This window comes from Euprymna scolopes, chromosome 2 (assembly GCF_053919585.1).
Source record: "Euprymna scolopes isolate OS-2025 chromosome 2, ASM5391958v1, whole genome shotgun sequence".
NCBI lineage: Eukaryota > Metazoa > Mollusca > Cephalopoda > Sepiida > Sepiolidae > Euprymna > Euprymna scolopes.
The window spans coordinates 62090538-62118350 of record NC_136483.1 but is presented as its reverse complement, the minus strand read 5'-3'; the positions used below and the strand labels follow the sequence as shown (position 1 = coordinate 62118350).

Below are 27813 nucleotides of genomic sequence, written 5' to 3'. Positions count from 1 at the left end.
AACACTAAAATTAACAGAAAATAGTAATCATACACCAAAGGTGGTTTATAACGAGTAAAATCTTTGTTTGGATGTTGAAATGCAAAATGTTCATTTCAATTCGACGACATATTTCTTAGCTTGAAGTGGTTTAATTTTAAATCTTTCTAATCTATCTGTTGATAGCTCAAACGGTAGGGAACGTGGCTGGAACGCTAAATGTTTTGGTTTTGATTCTAGTTTATGACACTCAAGTCATTTTTTTTAAAAATCTTTTGAAATCATTACTATGTATCACGAACAATATAATATTCAATACAGAATTGACGGTAATAAATATGAAATCTGCATGAATTAAAATATATTTAAGCATATTTTACGACCGGGCAAAACTAGCCCCCCCCCCTCCGCTTGTATTTAAATAAATAAGATCCGTGGGGGAGAATCCCAAAAAAGTGCTCGATTATAAAGAAAATATTGATATAAGAGCAATATATTTATTTATATATGTTTGTGCTTCAGAAGGTCAGAAAACCTTCGATACCATCGGGTTCGAATCCAACACAAAGGGAACCAGTATTTAGTCACCTACACTGAATGTTGCAATGTTTTTTTGTTTAATGAGGTTATGATTACTGAAAATTGGAAGATTCTACTTATAGACACCGGCAATAGGAACTGATGAATGAAATTGAGCCACGTTCTGCTAGCAACCAATCAGCAACCAGAATTGTTCAATAAAACTATTGTTTTTTTTTCAGCATTCCAGCACATAATTTTTTCATGTCGGCACGAAAAGGATTTTTTGCTTTTTACCTGCAAAATTATAAAGTTCAGGACCTGTACACAACAGCTACCCATTAAAAATTCTTCTTGCTCGGGTCTTGTACAGAATGGCGACTCATCGGAAACTATTTTGAAATTAAACATGGCTTACAATTCAAGACCAAACTCTTGTTAGCATGTTTATGTCTGTCTCCCCGAAAATCATTTCCTGCATGCTTTTGCTCTAAGATATATATAAATATATATATATATATATATATATAAGTATTATTATTATTATTTATAATTTGACTCGCTAAGAACTCCTAGACAGCATTTGTATAAATTTGTTCGACTTTGCTTTTTATGGATTTCTAACTGGAGATTAAATTAATCATTTTAATACATTGACTAAATTTTACTTTCAGATTATATGTGAATTCATGATCACTATATTAAATTCCATTTCTGCAAACGTTGATTATAACAACAATTTCAAAGTTTTTAATTGTATGTTGACTAGTAAGATTTTTAATTTACTGTTATTTCATCTGTTTAAAGCACAATTGAATCATGATACTTAACTTTTCCATTTTAAACTTTAATTCAAAAATAATTTTATAAAATCAACAGTAGGCTCTCTACAGTGCAATATAGACTACAATATATTGTGGATCAAGTCACTGTGGGAAGGCATGTGAAACTTTCTCCTGGTGTACTGTGGTGGGAACCCAACTAGAGTAGGCAATCAATCGATTTGATTGAAAAATCGAGCAATTTCACCAATTTCGATGCATTGAAAGGGTAGAACATATTAATCCTAATTCAATCCCAGCAACGTATGGTCTCCCTGTTAGGCGAAATTAACAGGTAAAATTAAGCTCAATGATTAGGCCTTTAAGTCGAAGAGAGCTCACATATTATAACTCCAAATTTAACATAAACAATATTTTTAATTATGCTCCAAAAATTCAACATCAAATATTATTATGCACATACATTTAAGAATTTTGTTTTTAATAAGCAGATCTTCAGCACAAAAAATTCTTTTGTTACATATTGGCCATTCTATATTAATAGCAATTACGTTAGCTAGTATAAAGTTCGGCATAGGCACATTGAGTGCATGTCATGATAACCCAAATCTGCAAAACAGAATAATTGTCAGGGTTGAATCAAGGCTTGGTGACATGCGAAGTCAAAACAGAACAAGGTCAAATCAGTTTAACAAATCAGAGGTACGAGTCAGTTTAACGAATGACGTCATATTTTTTGAGCTGAGAAAAAAAGAAAAACAAATAGTTTCAAATCAACTGTCTGTAGAAGCAGGTACGAGACACACCACCGATAATACAGTTAGAAACTTTGATAAGTGAAAAGTTACTTTGAAAATCTGTTCACATGCCAGATACACAGCACTGCAGCAATGCGACAGGAGCTGGAACTTTATAGACAGTGTGTGATCTGCTATGTAAGAAATTCTTTTTTCGCACTCTATTCAAGAGGGGGAAACTCGTGGTTGGTGCACCAGTCCACATATGACAACACTAATCTATGTACAGGCGAATGATGGCTTTACAGAGATATAGAATACTGGCTTCAACAAGAACTTTTTCCAAAAACAGTTCCTTTGAAGTTAAAAGAATTAATTTTTGGTAGTTGCACATATTCTTCATGCAAAAAATAGTTGACTTGTCAATAGACTGGAGGTCCTTTGCTTTTTTTTAAAAGATGCACAAAAACAATTTCAAAGCAATGGGATATATTGTCTTTTTTTTTTTTAAATTATTTTATCATTTTGTTCTAGCTGAGGATGGGGCATCCTACTGGATGCCAGACATTTAACTGCTATCTCATGTATGGCAACCTAAAGATCTTTTTAAGATTTTTAAAGATTTTAACCGTCCCTTTAAATGCAATTGTTTGTATCTCTCTTGCTCTTGGTCCACCGGGTATATTTGCCAGGTAGTTGTTGAAATTATTTTTCATAAGTCCAGTTGCTACTATAGAGTATCCAAAAAGTCACTGAAGAGTTTTGAACTTATTCTTTTATTTTGATTATTTGATGATATCTTTCTGTAATTTTAACACAATCTGACTAAGACATTGGGAATTTTAAAAATAATGCAAAATTCAAACAATCTTTATTTATGAAAAATAATGTCTTGTAAATTTTGCCCATTTCAGCTTTGCATATTTGTGCTCTTTCCAAAACATTATTCATGACAGATTACAGAATCTCTGGATTGCGATTTTTCTCCCTTATTTCGTTCTTGATGTTTTCCTTCAATTTTTGCCGGGTTTGGGGTTTGTTAGCTCTTTCTTTAAGATATCTCCACAAGAAAAAGTCGGGGTTAGTCAAATCTGGTGAATGTGGTGGCCATTTCAGCACAAATATGCGAAGCTTAAAATGGGCAACATTTAAATGACATCATTTTTCATGAATAAAGATTGCTTGAATGTAACATTTAAAAAAAAAAAGTTCCCAATGTCTTAGTGAGATTGTGTTAAAATTACAGAAAGATATCATCAAAAATAAAGAATGATAGAGATCTTCTTAAGATTCCAGTTTCTTTTTATGTCGTATATAAGGTCTTCGCATTTCGTTATTTCCCCCCCCCCTCTCACTGTTTAGCTCATCATTTAAGGTTGTTTCTTTATTTTTCTTGTTCCATTTCATTTCGTCAAATTTGTTAATTGTAGGAATTGCATAATCATAGTAGATGGTGTTTGATACGGAGATACATTCCAATAATAATAATAATAATATTAATAAAAACTGGTCTTAAGCCAATGGAGATGATGTGAGATATTTGTCTCACCTGTTTTTGCTCCCAGACAGTGGCAAAAATAAGACAAAGTACAACAAACGCCTACCTTAGAATTAAAGACAAATTTTATTAGTTCCTTGTTGCAAAAAAGGAATGCCCATTTTGCTTCCGAAAAAGAGCTGTTAACAACCTTGAAAGGTAATAGTGTTTCATCTTCAACAGGAACTGGATTCTGGTACATCTCTCCGGAGATCAGAGATTACAGCCATTTGAAGGGGGCTGAATGATGCCTTCTGATGAAAGGATTCAATTCTCGTCTTTAATTTACCTTACAGAAGTTCATAAATAATGTTCATTTGAAGGAAAAATCCTGAATAATAGGTCGACAATTCAGACCTTAAAGTCTCTGGGAGACACATAATAATAACTGGGCCTAATTATTTAGGCTTAAAATAAAGTCTCAAGGAGACAGATAATAATAACTTAGCTTAATCATTTAGTTTTTTAAGAAGAAATGATTTACTAAGATTTTATTATTTCCCTTTAAAAATTATTTTTACCTGTAAAAAAGAAAAGCTATATTTAAGATCGGATTTTTTCGATTTTTGATACTTATTGGATGAATTTCTGTACAAAACATATCTAAGAACACTGCCAGACACGTAAATTAGCTTTATGTGAAATTTGCAAAAGATAGGTTCTGAAACAACAGCCTATGAGGAACTCACTCACTCACACTCTCTCTCTCTCTCACACACACACACACACACACACACACACACACACACACACACACACACACACACACACACACAAAGTGACTTTTATACAATAGCAGAGATAGAGATGTTCCCAGTACTTGCTGCTGCATTCAATATTCAACGTCTTACAGATGATACAGTGGAAATATTTACATGCTCCACTGTGTCACATGGTATAAGAGCAGTCCCCAGCAGAACCTTACAGCTGGATGCCAGATGGCTTACACTTTTGGTCAAGATCAAAGTGTGGTATCTGTTCTTCAGATGCTGCACTTCATTTTCTTGTTCTCTTTCGGTGGAGGAGAGGTCCTTCACGACTGAGACAATTTTTATTTTTGTACCTTTTCTCCACGTTAAAAAACGACCCTGGTGTCTAACTCTGTCCCGTGGGGAGGCATAGTAAATAGGTACACTACTTCTATGTAGTAGAACCTGCACTTGTTATTGCTGAGACCACTCATCTTAAAAGTATTGGGTCATTTAGCCTTGATCTTTGACATCATTATAATTCTCTTCTAATCACAGTTCAGCAATTCTCTTTTTAGCCAGTTTACAGAGCCTTTCTTATCTATATAGTTCTGGGTCAATGCATTAAAAAAATACCTGGGACATTGTTAGTTGACCTATTCTTCCAGTTTTTTGCAAGAGAAGGTGTCTCTGTATTTTTGGCGATTTTGGGGGGATATTTCCATAGCAGATTTGTTTTGCATTTTTGTTTCATCTGTCATCCCATCTTGTCCAAAATATGCTGACTCATTAAAACGATTATTAAATATATATCTCTTGAAACATACACCTAAAATTTATTCTTTTGAGGTTTTTCATTACGAAACTCGATTTAAATGCTATTATAAATCTCTTTCTCTCTCTCTATATATATATATATATATATATACAGAAATTAACAGACTATAGAAATTAACTTACGTTTCTGTGTTAGTGCATATCTATATTTAATTAAGTTCAAATATATTGATCATATGAACTAAAAAAATGTTTTCAAAAGTGCTCAATATGCAAATACAGCTTTTATAAATAAGATTATATAACTACTTAATTTACTCACATAAAATTATTATACGAAAGTATAAATTTATGCATAAACTTTAAATATTTACTTCAAAAGTGCTCAATACGTAGGTAGAGCTAGTTAGTTTTAAAATATATATGGCGATTAAGCTACACTGAATATTCCGCGTTTCATCCACTCTAGGACTCTTCAGGCTGAAGAGTCCTAGAGTGGATGAAACGCGGAATATTCAATGTAGCTTAATCGCCATATATATTTTATAACTTACTATATATATATATATATATATACATTCCATTAAATGAGATAGACATACTTGACCCTGCTCTCAATATCGAAAAATTCATCAACAAAATAAATTTTAATAATAGTGCCAATATCCTTAAATACTTGAATATGGACAATAGTAGACCCCTGGATACGGCATTAATTCGTTTAGGGGTTGGGATTGTAATGTGAAATCGCCGTATGGTGGGGCCTAAACAAAATTTTATACAGTACATATTAAAAATTAGGAACAAAATACACTGCAGTATAAATACACATGTATATAAACAAATAACATTATAAATGCCGTAAGGCGAGGCAAATACTGTAATGAGGGGTTGGGAAAACATCGTATTCCACATCATAACCTGAAAAACGTATCTCGGGGCCACCGTAAACCGGGGTTCAACTGTAGTACACTATTAATATCGTAGATAACACGACTTCTGTGAGGGAAAAAAAAACAACTATCATTTCTCTAAATATCTTAGCACATAACCTTTACTGCTAACCACCCTTGATGAATCCTGACAGATCAGAAAGTATTTAGATTAAAAGTAAGCATGGCAGATACATCAGCCAGTTCCCACCAGAAACAAAAGGTAAATAGAATTAGGAAAAGAGTATGTAGACAGAATTTGTCTATCATATAAAATAATGTTTAAAGAAAAGATTGCAGCTCAAATATATATATATATATATATATATATATATAAATATATATATATATATATAAAATAAACTTGTTTCTTATCATTGAGCACTTTCAGTTGGATTAAGTCGGTCAATTTAGCTGTTATGCATGGATCATCGTATAACCATTAGATCACTGTGACTGACGTAAAGAACATTTGAAATTTAAAATGTTTAAATTCAACGTTATTTCTCACGGTTATTGGTAGCTAATTGGATACGGTCTTTGCTAATTGAGCCAGAGATGGCTCGTGTTGCCGGGTTCGAATCTGTTGACTGGTGTTAATTGTGACACCCTGCACTGAAGATTTCCGAAAGGATGAAACACTAGTGTCTGTAGGTGTTTAATTATTATAGTAAAAAAAAAATAATTATATATATATATATATATATATATATGTAATCATCGACATACAGTCCTGTTTCGTTGTATCACAACTCATTAGTGCCGCTAGAATAACACCTCTCCCAAGCCAAGGATTGAACCTAGAACCATCGCGTTGACAGTCAGCAGTTCTACCAATCGACCCACGGGAGCAGCGCCCATAAATAATCTCGCCAAATATCTATTTAAACAAACATCCGTTATCACTTTTACGGTGCTCTAACTGCTTTGTTTATAAACAAAGAGCGAACGTCGCATATATATATAATTATCAATCACATTACTAAATATATATATATATATATATATATATTCGAAAAATGAAAAAGGAAAAGTCAAAATTATTTATATATTCAACGTTTCATCTTTATTCGAAGATTTCCTCAAGATGAGTAATTTGAAGAAATAACATATAAGTATAATATTTGTAAATATTTGGTGCGTTTGTTAGGTGAAAACATTTTGTTTTCAAGTGAAATAGTCATTAGAATTTAAGAAAATGTGTGCATATGATGTGAAAAGAATGTTTTTGTTCTTTTTTGATTATTTTCATCAAAATGTATGATGCCTTTATGAAATATGTTTATTTTTATTTAAAATATTTTAAAAATTATTATTGCTGTAGTTTAATTGCCACAAATATATTTTCATACCTTTCTGTCTAGTTCTACTCATGTATTGAGCATTGCTCAAAAGACTGGATTTCTGCTAGGAATATTAAACTGGCAGATAAAACAAAAGTTTTTGGTGGCAACTCCAAGCAATGCAAACAACTCTGCTGAGAGACCATCCACTCAGCCCAAGCAGATCAGAACATTAAGGCTGTAAACTTAAGCATGGAGAACAACTCAGCCATCAGCGAAATATTCTCACCTCGATTGATGATGTTATCACTGTCCTAGAGGAGCGTTGGAAAGGTCATTTTGCGACCTTACTGAACCATGATCATCCTTCAACGCTGGTTCATGTCCACTCCAATGTTTATTCATCTATGTATGAGTGTTACAGAGATACTCGCACTGTCAATGAAATAAGCAGCATGATTGGCAAATTGAAGAATGGCAAGTACGGAATTACTGTGGAAATCTTCAAGCAGTGTTGAACACCATCGCCCTCCTGGTTGCATCATGTCATTGTATGCATAATATATTATATCTTCTTATAACATATGTACATACATAAAATGAGATATTTTATAAGTTTTGAAAATATATATGGCAAAACTTACTTCCTAGGTCTACTTATATATCGAACACTGTCGAAGTAAATAGTGAAAATAGATACATAAAATAATAATATATCTACTACTAGCGGGGGTACCCGGCGTTGCCCGAGTGTTTGTTTCCGGGACGGGGGGGGGGAGTTTTAAAAAATGTTATGGTAGGTAAGTAGGAAGGATCAAACCCGGAGTCATGAGTAAAAGTAGGAAAATAAAGTGTGAAAAAAAAACAAAAAAAAAACATCTGCAACGTTAACAGTTCGGCCACCAAGAAAAGTCCATTCCAGTTGTTTAGGAAAAAAAAAAAAAAAAAAAAGAAACGACTACGGTAGGTCGGCGCGAACGTGAAAATATAATGTGAATTGTCCAGCACGCTAACCACTACGCCACAGAGCACTGCAGCTTAGTTTAGTGATTTTAAATAACTTCACATGAAAGAACTATGAAGCCAAACCGGTGTTCTCTTCTCAACTGTTCCTTGTGAACGATCCCCAAACGGTGTTAAGTGGTGGCAGGGGGAGGAGGAATTTATTAGAGAGAAAATATTTTACCACTTCCATTGATCTTAACCGATTTTGGCCGTGACTTCTCAGCAGAAAAAGTATAGAAATCTAAGATTATCGAGGAATTTGAGAAATAATAAGCCTATAACACACCTCAGATATTGTTCTGCCGTTTGTGCATATTATATTTGCATGAAATATCTTGATTTTTAATCCTATTAATGTCAAAATCAGACGTGAAAAAATGAGTTCATTTTATTTATATAGAGATTATATTAAAGGAACTCTGTGTATCTGAGTTCGTTCCCGATGGACTCGAAAACGGTTGGATCGATTTTTATGAAATTTCACATGAAAGTACTTTATGCGCCTGGCAGTGTTCTTAGATAGGCTTTGTGTCGGAATATCTTCGATAAGTATCGACAATCGAAATAATTCGATAAAAGAAGGAACAGGCGATTTTGAACAAAATCAACATCTTACACAGCCTAAAATCACAAGTGCATTTGTGAAGTTTTATTACTACACAAGCCTAAAGGCTCAAAATATAAAATTAAGAGTAGGTTCTTTGATATGACAGGGACTTTCGAAATTAATTTTTCTGTTTAAAGCACAGTTTCACAATGATACCTGATTTTTTCATTTTAAACTTAAATACAATTAACAGTTTGATATGACGAATGCACGTTCGAAATTAATGTTTCCGTTTAAAGCACAATTTGAAGCATGATACTTGACTTAATGACTAAATACGCCATAGCTTATACTTTACTTCCAGTTATACCTGACTGAATTGTACTTCAAACAATAAGTATGTCACTACTGCAATCTATATTGAATAGATACATTTTATTATTCCTCCTATCGTCTTAATATCCAGAGTTCGGCCATGATATAATTTTTTTACTTTAATTCATAATACCAGTTTAATCATACATTAACATGTTATCCTCTTCCTAAACCAACATAAGAACAATACCCTAACCAAATATCAACTCCTCCCTCTCAAACCAACTAGTTGCAAATTTAGTTGCTTCCACTGCATGAATTTTTAATTTATCCCCTCTTCCGGTAACAATGAAATGGCAAGCATAGTAATGTCCTATCTAGTTATTTTGAGGAGTGTAAGAGTGTTCTTAGATACGTTTTGTATTGGAATGCCATCGATAAGTATCAAAAATCGATAATCGAAAAAAATCAGATTAAAAAAGGGGCAGTCTGATTTTGATCAAAGTTACCAACCTAACATTACAAATGCATTTGAGAAATTTTTATCATCGCACAAGTAGAAGGGCCCAGAATATAAAATCAATAGTAGGTGTTTTAATAAGACAGGAACATGTTCAAAATAAATGTTTCTGTTTAAAGCACAATTGAATCATGATACTTAATATTTGCATTTTAAATTTCAATTCAAGCCATTGTATATAAAAATAATTTTATAAAATCACCAGGTTTTCTACAGTGCAATGTAGACTACAATATATTGTGAACTTAGTCACTGTGAGAGGCATGTGAAGCTTCCTCCCTGTGCATCACGATGAGGATAATTAGAGCAGGCAATCAATCGATTTGGTTGAAAAATGAGCTATTTCATTGCTTTCGATCACAATAAAAATATGGGACTGTGAAACAACATTCATTTGGTCATCATTCAATCCCTACAACATCGGGTAACCTTGCTAGTATATATATAATTTTCAGAATACGAGAGATTATATAATTATTTCCAGAGTTAAACAACGTCACAGCTCACAAGAGCCATGAAAGTCAACAAGCAGAAAATCCAAGACACGAGTTTTGCCCTCATTTGAACTCATCAGTTAGACACATCTGAACTCGGGATTTGAAACCTATGTCACTTGCATGCGAGGCGAGTATTCTGTCACTTAAGCAACCATGGCACATATAAGAAAGTCTACTAACTAACACAGATCAAGCAAACTGTGGCGAAATACGACTACACTCCTTGTTCAAGACGAAGTATGTCCATTACATCGTTAGATTTTGCTGCAGTTAGCTTGATCTGTGTTAGTAGACTTTCTTGTGTGTGGCACAGTTACTCAAGTGGCAGAGTATTCGCCTCGCATGCAAGAGACTCAGGTTTCAAATCCCGAGTTTGGATGTGTCTAACTTATGAGGGCGAAACTCGAGTCTTGAACTTCTGGTTTGTTGGCTTTCATAGTTCCTGTGAGTTGCGACGTTTTTTGGACTGTGAAAATAATTATATAGAAGGAAAAGCTTAAGCTAAAAAACATTTTAAGATATTCACGGAGGATCAAGCAATACAATATTTATTTTTTTAACAAATTAGATCTTATTTGAATTGTAATCAATAAAGTCTGTATGCTGATTAATAAAATAAGTTTTTCAAGCTTTAATCTCATGTAATAATACTAACAAAATGATTTTATGAAACACATGTACATATGGATAAACATTGTGAAGTGCTGATTTTCAGACTTTGATAATAATATTTCCATTTTCTAATATTGTTGTTACCACAAAGGAATCTTCTTACTGAAGATTTTATTATCATTTCTTACTCACCCCCCCCCCTCTAATTTCCATTGTAATTTTTGGCAGTTTGCCTGGAGAGAACATAATGAGACACCATTTCCTATTATTAACAAGAAATAGCAGGAAAAAGCAATTAAATAAAAAATGTTTGTAATTATTTTTATGAAGCAGAATTATAACGGGTGATGCACGTCATGATGATTATATACACGATTGTATTGCTGTCGTTTCCTTGATGTTAATCCCATGAAACTTCGGTATTTATAAGAAAAGTGTTCACTAACAAGTAGAGCAATATTATAGTATAAATTTCTGTACTTACACAAACCTTATTGGCTACGTATATTTATATGTTTCAGCTGTGATTTCTTTCAAAAGGTTTAGTCGAGATAATGGCTTGAGGATGTTGGATTTTAAAAGAGATCGTAACTAAAATATGGACACATATTTAGTCAATGTTTGTATAAATAAATTTTAGTTCAGAAAGACAGTATCTTGAGACAGTCTGATCTGGTAGTACCAGAGTATAATTTTGCATTAATTGTTTCTGTCCTATGCTTATTACATTATTCCTACCTCTGTCAAATATTTTTGAATGCGAATCATGGACTGTAGCAGAAAAGCTATGGCAGTAGAAATATGGGCAATAGAATCGAGATACTTTTCATCTCCTATGGAGAACGTGTGACTAATCAACTTGCAAGCCATCATGAACCATCATTGACCAGAGTGAATAAGAAACTGGGATTGTAAAAGGACATAAAAAGATCGGATGCATACTCCAAGATCATTCTCCAAGAAACTGTGCGAAAAAAAAAAAAACAGGGTGGGCAAGCCAAAGAATAATTGGACTGATGATATAATAGAGTGAATTAGGAGGAACAATCGCTCACAGCTGCAAGAGATAACTGGTAATACACTCATCATTATAGTATCCCTACAAGCCTGATGTGTTTCAGGGGCAGTAGTAGTATAGTAGTAGTAGCACTAACTATATGACAGATTAGGTTTTAAGGACCTCACAAACAAGCAACATGAAATAGATGACTTTGGAGTCTATACTAATTGACTTTTGACATAACTGTAAACAAAGTAGTAATAAACTAGGGTTGTTTTTCTGTCACAAGATCGATTTTTGATAAAGAAAAAGATTGATTTTTTTTTCTGGGATCCTTGAAATTTAATTGATCCCAGATATTTAGCTAGTAATATTAGTAATAAAAAATCTTCTTTTTTTGGTGTTTCTTTAGAGTAACTGGTATTTGTTCATTTTAGGTTTGGAGGACAATTTTTCATTTTTGAAGAATTCCAAGGGGAGATAATTCAAAGAGTTGTTTAAGTGTTATTGGGAAAAGAAAAAATATTAAATTAACAATAGCACAAAATAATAGATTATTTGAACATTTAACGAATTAAAATATTTTTTTAGTTTTTATGAAACAATTAGAATTTAAAAATAAATTACAAGCATTTGTTGTACTTATATAAAAAAATATAAACATAGAGACAAATGGAGTGATAGACACTGCCATGCAGGACTTTCTTAACAGCTTGTGTCTATTAATCATGTACCACACCGAGGACAATCATCGATTGATCTGACTTTATAAGCATCTCTTCATCACTACTATTCAAGGAAAGCTTTGAGGCTGCTCAACACCTAGCAAGCCAGCAGGACATCTGATAACATCCCAATATTTGCACATTGCTTTTGAAAAAGAATATTTCATTAATTAACTATTATTTGTTTTTGAATACATTTTATTCATCATTAAAATAAAACCCATGTTTTTTTAAATCAAAATATGCAAAGATTCTAAGAGTGCCTGACTATTTGAAATAAAAAAAATGATAGTTAAAAACATAACACAATAAAAAAAGGACAACAAAAAATATGAGACGAGGAATAAAAAATGAGATGAGGAATAAAAATGAGATGAGGAATAAAAAATGAGATGAGGAATAAAAAATGAGATGAGGAATAAAAATGAGATGAGGAATAAAAAATGAGATGAGGAATAAAAAATGAGATGAGGAATAAAAAATTAGATGAGGAATAAAATATGAGATGAGGAATAAAATATGAGACGAGGAATAAAAAATGAGACGAGGAATAAAAAATGAGATGAGGAATAAAAATGAGATGAGGAATAAAAAATGAGATGAGGAATAAAAAATGAGATGAGGAATAAAAAATGAGATGAGGAATAAAAAATGAGACGAGGAATAAAAAATGAGATGAGGAATAAAATATGAGATGAGGAATAAAATATGAGATGAGGAATAAAAATGAGATGAGGAATAAAAAATGAGATGAGGAATAAAAAATGAGATGAGGAATAAAAAATGAGATGAGGAATAAAATATGAGATGAGGAATAAAATATGAGACAAGGAATAAAATATGAGATGAGGAATAAAATATGAGATGAGGAATAAAACATGAGATGAGGAATAAAACATGAGATGAGGAAAAATATTTTAAAAAATAAAATACGAGATGCGGAATAAAATATGAGATGAGCAAAAAATATGAGATGAGGAAAAAATATGAGATGGGGAAAAATATGAGATGAGGAAAAAGAAAGGATAAATGGTTTCAGAAAAGAAATATCCCAGATATCTTTTCTGTTACCCAAAAATTCCGGACAAAATCTAAAGAAGAAGGTGACAACTTTAAAACCAGATACTTCTTTCAAATCACGAACCAGCTAAGAGCCCATATAGTGGAAAATCAGGTTAAAACGAAGGTCTTAGCAAATAAAACATAAACAACAAATATGCCATAACGTTGCATAAAACTTTGAGAAATAACTAACCTTAAAACAGTTTTTTGATGATACAATTTTACTATTTTTGTGATGTATATTTATTTTACTATTTTTGTGATGTATATTTATTTTACTATTTTTGTAATGTATATTTAGTGAAATATTGATATTTTGTTACTCTGCAATAAAGAGATTGGCACAGTTTATATGTCAAAAAAATAAACTTAAGAATTCAATTTAGCATTTTACAAATATTTATGAAATCTTTAACTAAAAAATATCAAGAATTTACACATTTGTTGCCTAGTTGAATGAGAGGCAAATTCAAGTTGGCTGCATACGTTGACTTGATCAATTTAACCACAATGATGACGACGATTGCTCCTTAGTTGTTTGTTCTCCAGTCAGCCATCTTAGAATAAGATCATACCCATAATGAGACATCTGTCTAGGCCAAGATACAGCAAAAATGAGAGAGCAAGCATATGATTGAAAATAGAATCGATCTGACTGCTCTTTGGCTTTGACATTACTTCCTCTGACTTGGTTCATGTGAGAGGGAGAAAGGAAAAATGTAATATAAAATTATTCTTGGATTCTTTAAGAAGATGTTGAATTCCAAATACTTTAAAATCAATGAAAAGCACATTGCGATAGTGAAAATTATAAAATAAATTATAATTATAACATGGTAACTACTCTCAATCAACGTTTATTTCCAATTGAAAAAGTTGGAGTTGAAAATGTAGTAAGGAACGCGACATAAAAAAAAAAAAGAAAAAACTCACCAGAAATTCAGTTAAATAAATGAGGGTTGCTATGAAAAGCAGATAAGAATTATCAAAACAAATGCAAACTCTTTTTTAGTTCAATCTTTTTTCCAAACGATAAAATAATTCTAGGTGAGGTCAGACGGCTTGTTAGGCAATAATATTAATTTTTAGTGAAGGCCAAAACCGAATTCCTGTTAAGATAAACATTTGAGTCATGATTAAATGACAGCATATGACTTCAGGATCACAAGCAAAATGGAGTGTGTGGGGGTGGGGGACTGGTAAACTTCAATTCCAAACAAATATTAAGTTTTGTTTCACTAAAGAAGTTGAGAACTGGAAATAAAACAGGGAGAAAGATGAGTAAGATTCTTCATACAAATCAATTAAATTTAGTAGAAAACCAGTTTGCTCGGAGTTTGTTCCAAGTTAACCATGCCATTAGCAATAGCTTAAGTCACCATCTTGCTGCTGCTGATAATAAAACCAATTTACTAGATACACTTGCTATTTATTATTATAATAGCCGGGTGCAATAGTCTGCTGAGAGAGAGAGAGAGAGAGAGAGAGAGAGAGAGAGGAAGAGGGAGAGAGAGACATTGTACTTAGCAGCCACTAACTTTATAAAGCATATTAAAAACCTAAGACTACCTCACTTCACCATCTGTGTTACGTATAAATTTTAAATATGGATCCTTATTAACTTTAATAAACCAGTTAAAGTTAACAGCGTTTGTTACCTTAATGGAATCTTTCTTTCAGTCAAAATCTACAAAGAAAAGGTTTGGTTGGGTTGTTTTGTTTTATGGCATATCAAACCTTTTAAATTATGTAATGCCAAATCCACTTATTTTGGAAAAAGTTTTTATGCTTCAAGTTCCTAATATCTCCAAATACGAGCGGCGTGCAATAAATAATGCCCCTGACCCACTTCCCATAGCAGTAGAGCAACGAAACTTAGCACAGTTATTAGTCTTTCTCTACATAGGAACCACCCAGAGTTATGCATTTCTCCCATCGTTTGATGCAGCTCTGGGGACCGTTTTTGTAGAACACCCCAGGTTAGTCCTCCAACCACGACGTGACTTCAGAAATCAAGGCTGCATCATCTAGGAAACACTTTCCTTTCAAAAACAACTTCATGGCTGGGAAAAGGTGAAAGTCAGAGGGTGCAAGGTCAGGAGAGTAGGGAAGATGGGGGAGGATTTCATAACCACATGCCTGTGCTTCTGATCTGGCGACATGCAAGTTGTGGACCGGAGTGTTGTCCTGCAGAAGGAGGGTACCTTTGCTGATCTTGCCCCACCTCTTGATTTTGATAGCTTCCCTTAATTTTCTCAAAAGTGAAGCATAATAGGCTCCTATAATTGTGGTACCTTTTGGCAGGAAATCTGTCATCACTACTCCGTCCTGGTCCCAGAAGACTGTGAGCATGATCTTGCCAGTGGAGGGCTGCACTCTTGCCTTCTTTGGAGGTGGTGAATCCAAATGCTTCCACTGTATTGACTGGGCTTTGGTCTCTGGATCATAGTGATGAACCCAGGTTTCATCCTGTGTAATCAGTCTTTTGAAAAACTTTGACTCATCTTCATGGCAAATCTCCAAATTCATCCTTGAGCACTCGACGCATTCTTGCTTCTGGAATGGTGTGGGTAACCTGCGAATCCATCTGGCAGACACCTTATGTATATGCAAATGGTCATGAATGATAGTTTCCACAGACCCTGTTCTAATCTTGACATCTTGGGCTATTTGGCGAATAGTAATGCGCCGATCTTCCAAAATGGCAGCCTCAACTTGACGGACAGATGCTTCATCAATGGCAGAAGGGGGGCGACCAGGTCTAGGAGCTGTTTCCACATACATTCGGCCATGTTTGAATTCACGATGCCAGCGTTTTACAAGGTCATATGATGGGGCATTATCATCATAAGTCTCTTTCATTTCATCAAAAGTCCCCTGTTGTGTGCGTCCTTTCAAATATAAAAACCGGATTACTGCTCGACATTCAACGGGCCCCATTTCATACCTTACTCAGTTCAAACACCTGTAAAACAGAAACCACAATTAGTTCAGAGCTGTAATTTGCCACATAACCCGTAGAGATATAAATCATTGCACATGCAAAATTTCAGCTAGATCAGACAACTGGAAGTGGGCCAGGAGCATTACTTATTGCGCGCCCCTCTATTGCGAAGGGGTTTATTGAAATAAAATATAAGAAAAGGACATTATAGAAAAGTATACAATAAAAATTAACAAAATCATACAGATAAAAGATAAATCTTTATTAAGGATTTCATAATTTAAAAAGATTTTGAAAATTGTTTTCAATAAGTGTCTTTTTTCTTTTTTGAAAAAGAGTGCCAAAAGTGTTTTCAATAATACTTTAAAAAAATAAAACTAATTTCAATAATTCTTAATTGAAATAAAACCGACAAAAATTTTCAATGATTATCAAATAAAAAAAGAAAGATCGGAAAAACGTAATAAAAAAAAGAGTACAAAGGGGAGATATAGGCGTAAGAGAAAAATGCAAAAAAAAAAAAAAAGTGAAGGAACTGATTTGCCTTGTAACCGCTTCCGGTAGCGCTATGCCGGAAGTTAGTTAGCTGACTAGAGGTACATTAGCTTACTATAACTGGATATTTCTCATTTCTAGGAATTTAGTTTGCCCCTGATGTCATAACAAAAGTCAGTTTAGTAGCAAGAGGTAGTAGAGTACCATTGACCATGAAGTGAGAAGCAGTGCATACGAATAGTTTTTTAAACGTTTCTCTAATAAGTGGTTTCAACTAATTGGAGTAGCAATCAGGCGTGGATCAAAGAAAAGCAAGAGATTACAGTTACGGCTAAAGGAATGTTAGTGGCTAAGAACAGCCTCCCTTATTACACCACCACTCACTAAAAAAAAAAAAAAAAAAAAAAAAAAAAAAATGATAGACATTGAATAAACTAAAAGAATAAAGCACGTCCAACTCGTTTTCTGTGAAAGACTTTTTCAGTTATTCTTCAAGATTTATACATGGGAAGGCCACAGGGGAGATAACCAATAAGTGTGCTTACAAAAACAAACTTTTGATAATTTCAAAGTCTTAGCCTCAGATGAATTGTACAGTAATAAAATTAATGAATTCAAACCTTTTGCATCTATATCTAACAACATGTGTTGGTTCATTTCTTCTGTGAGTTCGGTTTATACATCTGTATTTGTTCAAATGAATTGGGCATTAACAGGATTAGTAGATTCAAAACTTTTCACACCAATACGCGACAACACGTGTTGCTCATTTCTTATTTGATTTCAATTTATGTGTCCACTAAAATAAAATTTCTGAATAAGAAAAGACGGATTTGGATGCCAATATAAAGCAATAAAAATTCAGGCTACTAATAGAAATTATTTTTGGTAGATAATATGTTTTATTCCATTCAGCAATTTTGTTTTCAAGTTTCCCATACGCTAATAGGAAGCACAAAAGACATTGAAAATTTGCTAATATAAAATGTAAGTGTATTTTTTAAACCTATTTTAAAGACATTCAAAATGTGTTTCACGAATTGAAAATTAATTACCGATATATTTTTTGGTCCTCCGATTTATCAGAGAGGGACCTATGTTTTCAGTGGCGGTCATGCATCTGTCCGTGCATCCGGACGATTGCCAGATAACCGTCCATTAGTTTTTCCTGAAATTTTGCCACAAATTGTATTTCATTAAATAGATGTGCACAGCAAAAGAATTTTTTTGGGGGAAATTCCCGTTGCATCCCCAAGGGTTCAGAAGAGGTCAAAAATGCCCCAAAATGGCCAAAAATGACATGTTTTGCCCCATAACTTTTGATCCATCCATTAGATTTTTTCTGAAACTTGGCCAAAATATGGAAGCCATTGTTCTTAATATAAATCCAGTATGGGTGACCCTGGCAAAATTCTGATTCGTGTCCCTTTTTGTGGCTCTTATTACAAAAACTTGATATGTCTGACTATATAGTGTTTTTTCATGGTGGTCAACTCAAATCTACATGTGTTAAGACCTGAAATTGCACCGTTATCCATTTACACCGGTATTCAGCGTCCCCATAGGCTCAAAAGGTCAAAAATGCCCCAAAATCACACACAAAAAAAAAAAAAAAAAAAAAAAAATGACACTTTTTGACCTGTAGCATTTGATCCATCCATTAGATTTTCCTGAGACTTGGCCAAAATGTGGAGGCCATTGTTCTTAATATCAATTCAGTATGGGTGACCTTGGCAAAATTCTGGTTCACATCCCTCTGGGACTTTTAGGACTAAAAAAAAAAAAACATGCTTTTTGGACCTCTTTTTTCATATTACTCAAAAACTTGATATGTATGTCTATATACTTATTTTCCAATGTGTGAAACCGCACCGTTTGTTCATTTTCACTGGGATTCAGCATTCCCAGGAGCTCAAAATGGGTCACAAATGCCTCCAAATTGCAAAAAAATACACTTTTTACTCCATAACTTTTGCTCCATCTATTAGATTTTTCTGAAACTTGGCGAAAATGTGAAGGCAACATTGGCCCTTCACACCTCTTTTGTGGCGTCATCTCCCATGCAGCACCAGAGGGGACCACGCATGCACAGTTGTTATTTTTGTTTCATGTTTAAACATTTATTTTAATGTAATGTAAAAATCAAATTGTTTTCTTTGTAAAAGTCAAATACATTCTTTTACTAGGTAGAAGATTTACTTATCTTGCCTTTGGTAACATGTATTCGTTTTTATTTAGTTTTTCCTCCCCTATTTTGTTTTCTTAGATAGCCTGGAAAATCATTCACCAGGCGATTAGAAATAAAAATAAATAAATTTAAGAATTCAGAGTGGGGATCATTTTCACATGTAAATCTATCTATCTATACTCTTATAAGTTCGTGTTTCTTTTGTGTGTATTGATATTCATATTAAAAACCCTCTTTTCTATTTATTTAAAAAGAAATAAAATTTTCTTATACATGGGTTGTGGAAATGCATTCACGAGAAAAAGATCTAGCTAATTAGCATATTCTTTTAAACATTCATTTTAATTAATTCCCTATTAGTTTTTTCGGTTTTCTTATGGGATGATCATCTTTAGTTAACTATTACGTGTAATTATATTCATACAGATATTCTACATGATTTATCCTTGCATAATATTTGCGTAAAATGTTTACAGGAAACACAAAATTGTTTCCATATATATTTATGTATACGTATATATCTTTGTTTAATCTATCTATATATCTATAAAAGTGAACGTGTCTGTGTGTCTGTCTGTGTACATTTCCCTACGCAATAACTGTCAATTTTTAGTCTACAGACTCGAAATTTGATATACAGGGTACTGAGATTTGGGAAAATCTATGTGATCCGGTTTCGGCCAGAAATTTGGCTGTTAAGGGGTCAAAGTTCAACGATTTGACCTTTGAGAACTCTACCAAACTTCTCTGACAATTTTGGGTCTAAACATTTGAAATTTTAAATATAGATTCTTTGGACATGGATCTAACTTAATAACTTGATTTGAGCCCAAAACAATAAATGTTAAGGGGTCAAAGTTAAAAAAATTTGACCTCTGCGGTCTTTACCAAAATACTCAGACAATTTCTGGACTAAATATTTGAAATTTGACATAAAGGGTATTCAGAGATAGGGCAAGCTTTTTAATCGGTTTGGGTCGAAAATCTTTAGTTACCAATATATAAATGTATGTATGTATGTATGCTTGCATGTCTGCCTAAAACTTTCGATAGAGGCAACGGATTTTACCAAGATTGGTATCGTTTTAAAGTTCGACTTTTCAGACGACAAACATCGAAAAATTGGCTAAAAATATTAATATCTTCACCTTCAACTAGGCACTTTTCTACAGGGGGGGGGGAGTCGCTTTTTTCGCCGATATTTTTGAAAGTTATCCTCTCCTTTCGATTGTCTATCCTTAATTTAAACATAAGTCACTTCAGATTTAACGTAACCACAAAGACGTCAGGTATTTTTCCCCCATTCTTTTCCTCCTTCATGGTATGGGTTCGAGCCTGCCTTCCTATTACCACTTTTTTTTTTTGCTCAACACACACATCCAAACACCCGGGCAACGCCGGGCTGAAATACTAGTTTAATATAAAACAAACCTCCATATTCGAGCTATTCTAGTGTTTTAGGGCAGTTAAGCAAAAAGTGATTTTAAAAAAATATTTTTGTTGATTTTTCCATGGAAAAGTTTTTTCTGGAAGTTGAATTTTTTAACCCCACCCCTCCACCTTGTAAATTAAAATTATTTTCAAAATTGAAAACTTTAGTGGCCACAAATTATATTATTTATTTACATTTTTACACACTACTTTTATTCTTAATTAAAAAAAAAAAACATTAAAATTGTTTTGTTTTGCTATTCTGGAAGATTGTAATTTAGAATAATTAAAAAATAATGTATTATTTTTTAATTATTTCATTTTATTGTTTTTGTTTTATTTTTCATCTTATTGTTTTGTTTTGGTAATTATGCAGAGAAAGGACCATGAACTTCAACTTTTATGGTATCTTTTGTTCATGAAATTGTTATGTGAAACTACAGCCCTGTTTGTGAAACTAAAGTCCTATTTGGAAAAAACACGAAAAAAAGTTTTTAGTTTTTTATTCTTCACAGAGAAAGGATGATAAAATTCAATTTTTACGGTATCTTTTGTTTATTAAAATCTTATGTGAAACTACAGTCAAGTTGAAATAAAAAACATTTCTTCGTTATTTCATTTCATTATTAACATATTCATAACACGTACAGAGTAGTTAAAAATTAAAACATGCTTATTATTAGTTGTGGTTATCAGCAGTGGAGTTTTGTTTTTCTCGCTAGGCTGCATAGTTGACTCGCTAATTTCGTTTCACTAAAATTTGTGTTTCATTCCATTTTTTACATCTGTTCGTAGCTGCAATCTTGTGTACAACTTTAGTCAAGATTGGCCATTCCTTGTATTTTCTATAGTATTTTATTAAATAAGGAAATACTTTATCATTTTAATTATTTTTTGGAGTTTGTTTTACAATAAACAGAGATTCGAAAAAGTGGTAAAAACATAAAATATACAACAAATAAATGTTACCATTGGCTATAAAAGTTACTTTGCAACCTACCTGAATCATTTATTGGCGTTTTTAAGTAGTTTTAAACGCTCTTTATTTCATCTCAAATATTAACTTCTTAAGAGTCGTAAGAATTCAAGATGGCAAAAAATGCCCCACCCTCTTCTTCGTGAGTAAGAAGCGAAAGCCTCGTTTTCAGATTTATTTTCATGCGCATTTTTGAAGACTGAATTACGCAAAAATAAAAATAAAATAAATAAATACTCAACAGAATGGAAAAGTGGTCAAAAATAAATATATAATATTTAAAATAGAAAATAAAATAAAAGACTCGTTCCCCATAAGTTTCTTTTTTGGGGGAGGGGTTAGTGATGAGCCTCTCTCTCTCTCTCCATGCATATATATATATATATATATATATATATATATATATATATATATATATATATATATATATATATATATTTAGAGATAGGTATCTCAGAAAACTGATTTTTTTTTTTTTAGTGGGGGGGGGGGTCTCTTACCTTTTATGGTACTGGTACGAAACACAAGAAAGTGAATATGCAGAGAAATACCATGCTATTTTTTTAAATAGTATTTTTAATTTTTTCAGAATATTTGTGTGAATTTTCAAAGAAGGTACCACAATGAAGAGAATGAAGGAGAGCGGTGTAGCATTCCATAAAAAGCGAAAAACAAAAGAGGAAGCAAAAAAGAATGAATAAGGAAATTAAATGAAAAGACTTCTACGGCCAAAATGGCGGAAATAGAAGGCGAAAATCATGCTGAGACCGAAGATAAAGTTGAGATTGCTAATATTGATATTCTTACTTCAGAAGTCGATATTGACATTATTGACACATCAAAAACTGTCACTGATAATGATGCACGTGAAGCACATGATGATGCACGTGAAGTTGAAAAATTGGAAAGGCATTCACTATTTGGCATGAAAGCATATACTGCAACCGATTTTACAGATGTTGGTCTATGGCCTGATGCGATGAACTATGACATTCTTGCTATGCTTGTCCGACAGGGATCAGCTGCTGTGCAGTACCTGGATCATGAATTCAAGGAAGTAGCGTGACCAGGAACAAAAACAACAAGCGGTACTAGAAAGCTAATAAAACCTGGTTCTGTCAGGTTTTGTGGAATGGTGAGAAAAGTTTGCGAATATGGATGGTGTATTCTCCTTCCAGAGAAGCCTTATTTTGCTTCTGCTGCAGACTGTTTTCAACTGGACTGTCGAGTTTTTTTGCTGATGTGAGTTTTATGAATTGGTGGAAATTAAATCCAAAAGTATATGAACAAAAAGCTAGCACATCTCATGCTCAGGCGTTCCTCAATTGGAAGGAGCTAGAAATCCGACTTGCTGAAGGAAAGGTAATTGACAAAGTAGAGCAAAATCTTATTGAGAAGGAAACTAAGTGACGGGAAATTCTAGATAGATTGCTAGACATCATCAGGTTTCTCGCCAAGCAGAATCTGGCACAACAAGGTCACCGGGACGACATCATTGATGATGAAAAAGGTATATAAAAAAACAAAAAACAAAGGGAATTTTTTAGAATTAATAAATTTATTGGCCAAGTATGACCCTGTGCTCACTGAAGGAGAAAATGCAATCACAAGATCAGATGCATCTTTAATTCTCAACTCGGTACTGTCGTTTCCGTTATGTCTGAGCCTTTGGAAAACTATTCTCCCAGAAATCAATGATGCCCAGAAGTATCTTCAAACAAAAGGGCTGGATCTGCAACAAAGTTCTGTCAGGCCGACGGCGTTGAAAGTGTCTTCTTCAGAATAGTAAAAAGATGGTGGACACTTCAATAGACGAGTCAAAAAAGCTCTGCTCTGAAATAGGGATAAGCATGGAGCATCGTGTCCGCAAAAAGAAACGAATGAATGGTGAACGATTGACTGATGCAGTACTGGGGTTTGATACTGAGTTAAGACAGGAAATACTGCCTTTTATAGACAGATTGGCTGAAGAAATATTTTGCAGATTTCAACAAGCTCACGATCTTGCAAGTAAATACGCGTTTCTTACACCGTCATATCTGCTTGATGATAATTATGATTGTCAGCTTGGTGAAGTTGACAAAGATATAGAAAAAGAGGAATTCTTTGTTGAAAGGAAAAGATTACAGTATTCTGTGAAACTTCAGGAAAAGACAAAATCAAAAGACATCTTGAACTTCATACAGAGATACCACCTTGGGGATTCCGTCACTAATATAATATTGTGATCTTACTGCGCATTTTCCTTACCCGAGCTATTAGCGTTGCCAACTGTGAGCACTCTTTCTTGAAACTGAAGCCCATAAAAAACTACCTTCGATCAACAATGAGCCAGACAAGGCTTACAGACTTGACAATCCTCTCCAGAGAGAGGGAATTTGTCGATGGAGTGAATTTTGATAGAGTTATTGATAACTTTGCCAAAAATTGCGAAAAGTCTGTTTGTAAATTTTCAACCGACTTGATGCCTTGCGGCAGTTCTCTCACAAAAAATGAATTTATAGCATTATTTGCAGTTTATAAATAAATTTATTTTAAAATTTTTAAAACTATTTTAAAGGGGTTGAAACATTAGCACCAAGAAAAAGGTAAATAAAAATGATTTTATCATTTCATAACATTTTCAGGTTTTCAAATGTTCTCATTTAAATTTATTATTATATTTGCTTGTGTAGCTAATTAATTAAATTTAACAATTTTTTATAATTTGAATTACATGCTTTTGTTTTGAAAAATATTTGGTTTCCTTTGTTTGTGTATCTAGTCTTTATTTACTTGTTTACATAGCCAGTTAATTTAACAATTTTTTTATAATCTGAATTATGTAGGGGAAAAGAAGTTTAAGTGAAATTAAATCTCTTGTCCCAAACAAAACAATAAAAAAGGGAATAAAACAAAATGAGACCTCCTTCTGGTTAAAAATGCATCGCATTTATTTTTCAACAAAAACAAGGTGAACAAGCAAAGGTCCGATCGGTGAAAGTTCTTGCGAAATTATTTTGATTAAAATGTTAGATGAAAGTCCTTCGTTGAATTAATAAGGTGAGAAGGTAAAAGTCTTGTGTGAAAATAATGTCCTTATTTTAAGGTTGGTGTTTATCTGGCGAAGTTCGCTTTATTTAAAAGTCCCACGAGGAAAGTAATTCGTGAGGAAAGTAATTCGCTGTTATTAATTAGAAAATGTGCGGAATGGGTGCGTGTGGGCATAAGTGTGCTTTTTGAATGCCCACGTGGCGTGTGTAATTATGGTTTTGACAGCGACGATGTTATGAAAACGAGAGGCATGTTCTCGTGTGACGTCGAAGCGAGAAGAAGGGAAAAAGAAGGGAAGAAAGAATGTTTGATGCGTTTTTATACATTTTGGACCGGCTCCCAAACAAGATTGCTACTGCTGATATTTTGGTTTTTGGAAAAGCCTTAATAAGACAATCTTCTAAATTTTCTCATTGGTCGCTTGTGTCACGTGATACTGTTGTCAACTACGTCCGCCAGAAATATGTTGATTTTACTTTTGTTGTTGTGAGAAAAAAAATGTGTGGGCGTATTTGAAATTATGCCGTTGCTAGAAGAACTTATTTTGTGCAAAATTGCGCGGTAAATTTGAAATGAATAAACGTTTGTGTGTGAGTGTGTGACTGACTGCACAATTATACGTTTTTATTTTGAAAATTCTTTCGTTTTCTTTGTTTGCGTATCCAGTCTGTATTTACTTGTTTACGTAACCAGTTAATTTAATTTAACAAATTAATTTGAATAATGCGTTTTTTTTGTTTTTTTTTTTTAATATTTGGTTTACTTTGACAACTGTATATGTATAGGAGTACTGTAATAAAATGAAAGTCTAGGATTGATAACAGCAGTCTAAAATTATACCCTTGATTCTAGTTCCATGAAAATAAATATTTTGAGGGCTTTTTGGAATTTTTTGGCAAGATCCACAAAGTTTTATAATTATATAGATGGATTGTTTTGAATACTGTTTTATCTTGGTTCTTAATCTCATAACATTCGACCTGCAGCAGATGTATCTTAACAATGGCTCTTATTGGTGAATGGTAAAAATAATGTTTTTGTTATTTTTTTTTTTCAACAAGTCACTAGAATTCGAAACGTGCTTTTGAAATGGAAATAGCATGGAGCGGTTTCCATTTTCATATTAATTCGGGTCTGTACAAATTTGATATAACGTTTCATAATTTTTTAGATGATGATAATGTATATTATTTGGACTAGTGTTCTCATCTCGGTTGTTATTATCACAATATTTTGGACGATGTAACCTCCAACCGCCTTCATCTACAGAATTATAAACGGTAGTCGAAAGAATACAATGCATTTTGTCAATCTTCATCTAAAAAAAAAAAAAAAAATCAGAAACATTCAGGATTATTTCCTTAAATATTTTATTCAATTATTGAATTGCCCTTTTCCAAGAGAAAAATCACATAAAACGATAACGTCTGTGATTTTAACCTTTGCGAATTTTTAGTGGCTTTTTAACCTTTATTGCTTTGCACTTTCAATGGGAGTAAAATAAGATCATAGGTGTTTCCATTCACGCTGAAGAAATTTAGCTTATTGCACTCATAAAACGGAAGTAGACTCCCTATAACTGATGCACATTATATATATATATATATATATATATATATATATATATATATATATATATATATACTAGCAGTTCAGCCCGGCTTTACTCGGGCCCAATGTACTGTTCATAACTTTATGTGCATATGTATCTATATATATTAAAATGTTTGACTCATGTCCAGGTAACCTACATCTAAAATTTCAAGTATTTAGACCCAAAATTGGCGGAGGAGTTTGGTAGAGTCTGCAAAGGTCAACTCTTTCAACTTTGACCTCTTGGCAGCCAAATTTCTGACGGAAAACCAATTAAAAAGATTTTCCCAAATCTCAATACCCCTTATGTCCAATCTCGAGTCTGTAGACTGAAAATTGACAGAGTAGTTTGGTATGGAAATGTACACACACACAATTTCACTTATATATATATATATATATTTGTTTTTTTATATCTAAAAACAGTTTTTACGTTTTTATTTTTACGCTTGTCAGCATGGAATTATCTAACCATTTCGTTGATCAAACAATTCACACCCCGGATCCATATATTATGGACATTGGTCTTGTAAACATTCAGAAACATCACGATCATCCTATGAAATGTGAGAAAAATATGTCTTGTATTCTTTCAATGTAATCACAAGTACTGTAATTCTAAAAAGAGTTCCAGCTCCTAAGAGAGAGAACCATTCAACGTTGGTAATTTTCTGAAAACTATGTATTACCCAGGATACTTGAGAAAGCAAATTTCATTTTTATCAAAGGGAAAACATTGTAGAGTCTGCATTCATTCTTAACATCTGTAAATAAAATTTTATTTATAGCTAGAAAATCCGACAAATTGAAACATAGGTTCAAATTTCTCCAACGTTTCGAGGTAGTTGGTAAATCAGAGTTGGATTGGGTATAAAAGTTGCGAAATCTTGCTAAGTTGTGACCCCAACCTCGAAGGAGTAAAATAAAAAAAAGACTATAATCCAGTTCGCAAGAACTATCAGAAAGGTAAGAAATAAAGTTCTAAAGAAGTGTAATCCTCACCATAACTTTCTCTGAAAAGAAACTCCCCAAAAGGAAGCAATGCTCTCGTGAAGGAAATGGATATTTTGATAGGAATACAGAAGGAGAAAATCTATTAAGAATTTTGCCTGTTCATGAACTTTTCATGAGCATTGAAATAAAAAAAAAAAGAAAAGGATTTCAAAAACTAAACATGCTAAATATACCCAGTTAACCAAGTGCAAAATAGATTCAAACAATTACACTATGCATTACCCAGAAAGGGTAATAAAGTATACAGTTAGAATCTTAAGATTTCTCGGTTGGAATATATGCAATAGTGGGTGAATGTCTGGTATCCAGACAATAAGCTCTTGAATGATATAAAAAGATCAGGAAATTGTCGCACAGCAGAAACCATTATTTGAGACGAAACTGAAGAAGGCTCATCAGGTGTTTATCCCCAAAATAAAGATTGACGAATAGGTGAAGTACGAGTTTGATGGTGAAGTGAAGATGAAGTTCACTTGCCAAATCCACTTCAGAGTGCAAGAAGTTGAATGATATCTTGTTGAAGGTAACAGATCTGACTTGTGGGTGAAGGAAGGGATCTTCAAGGCATAGAGCGACTTGGTAAAGAAACGAAGAAATCGAAAAGTGTATGAAAAAGAAGCG

At 33.0% G+C, this 27813-nt stretch overlaps 1 protein-coding gene across 6 annotated transcripts in view; it reads right to left on the bottom strand.

Moving 5' to 3' along the window:
* LOC145291514 (ceramide kinase-like protein) overlaps nucleotides 1-27813 on the bottom strand; it is a 149812-nt gene that overhangs the window by 83198 nt on the left and 38801 nt on the right. Inside the window, exon 1 of one of the 6 annotated variants that reach the window (XM_080137516.1) lies at nucleotides 21577-21658. The exons of 4 other annotated variants lie outside the window; for them this stretch is intronic. The gene's annotated coding sequence lies outside the window, so the exon portion shown is untranslated. Of the gene's footprint in view, nucleotides 1-14451; nucleotides 14473-21576; nucleotides 21659-27813 lie in introns of those variants that run through there. One more of the 6 variants, XM_080137523.1, reaches the window with a different exon arrangement.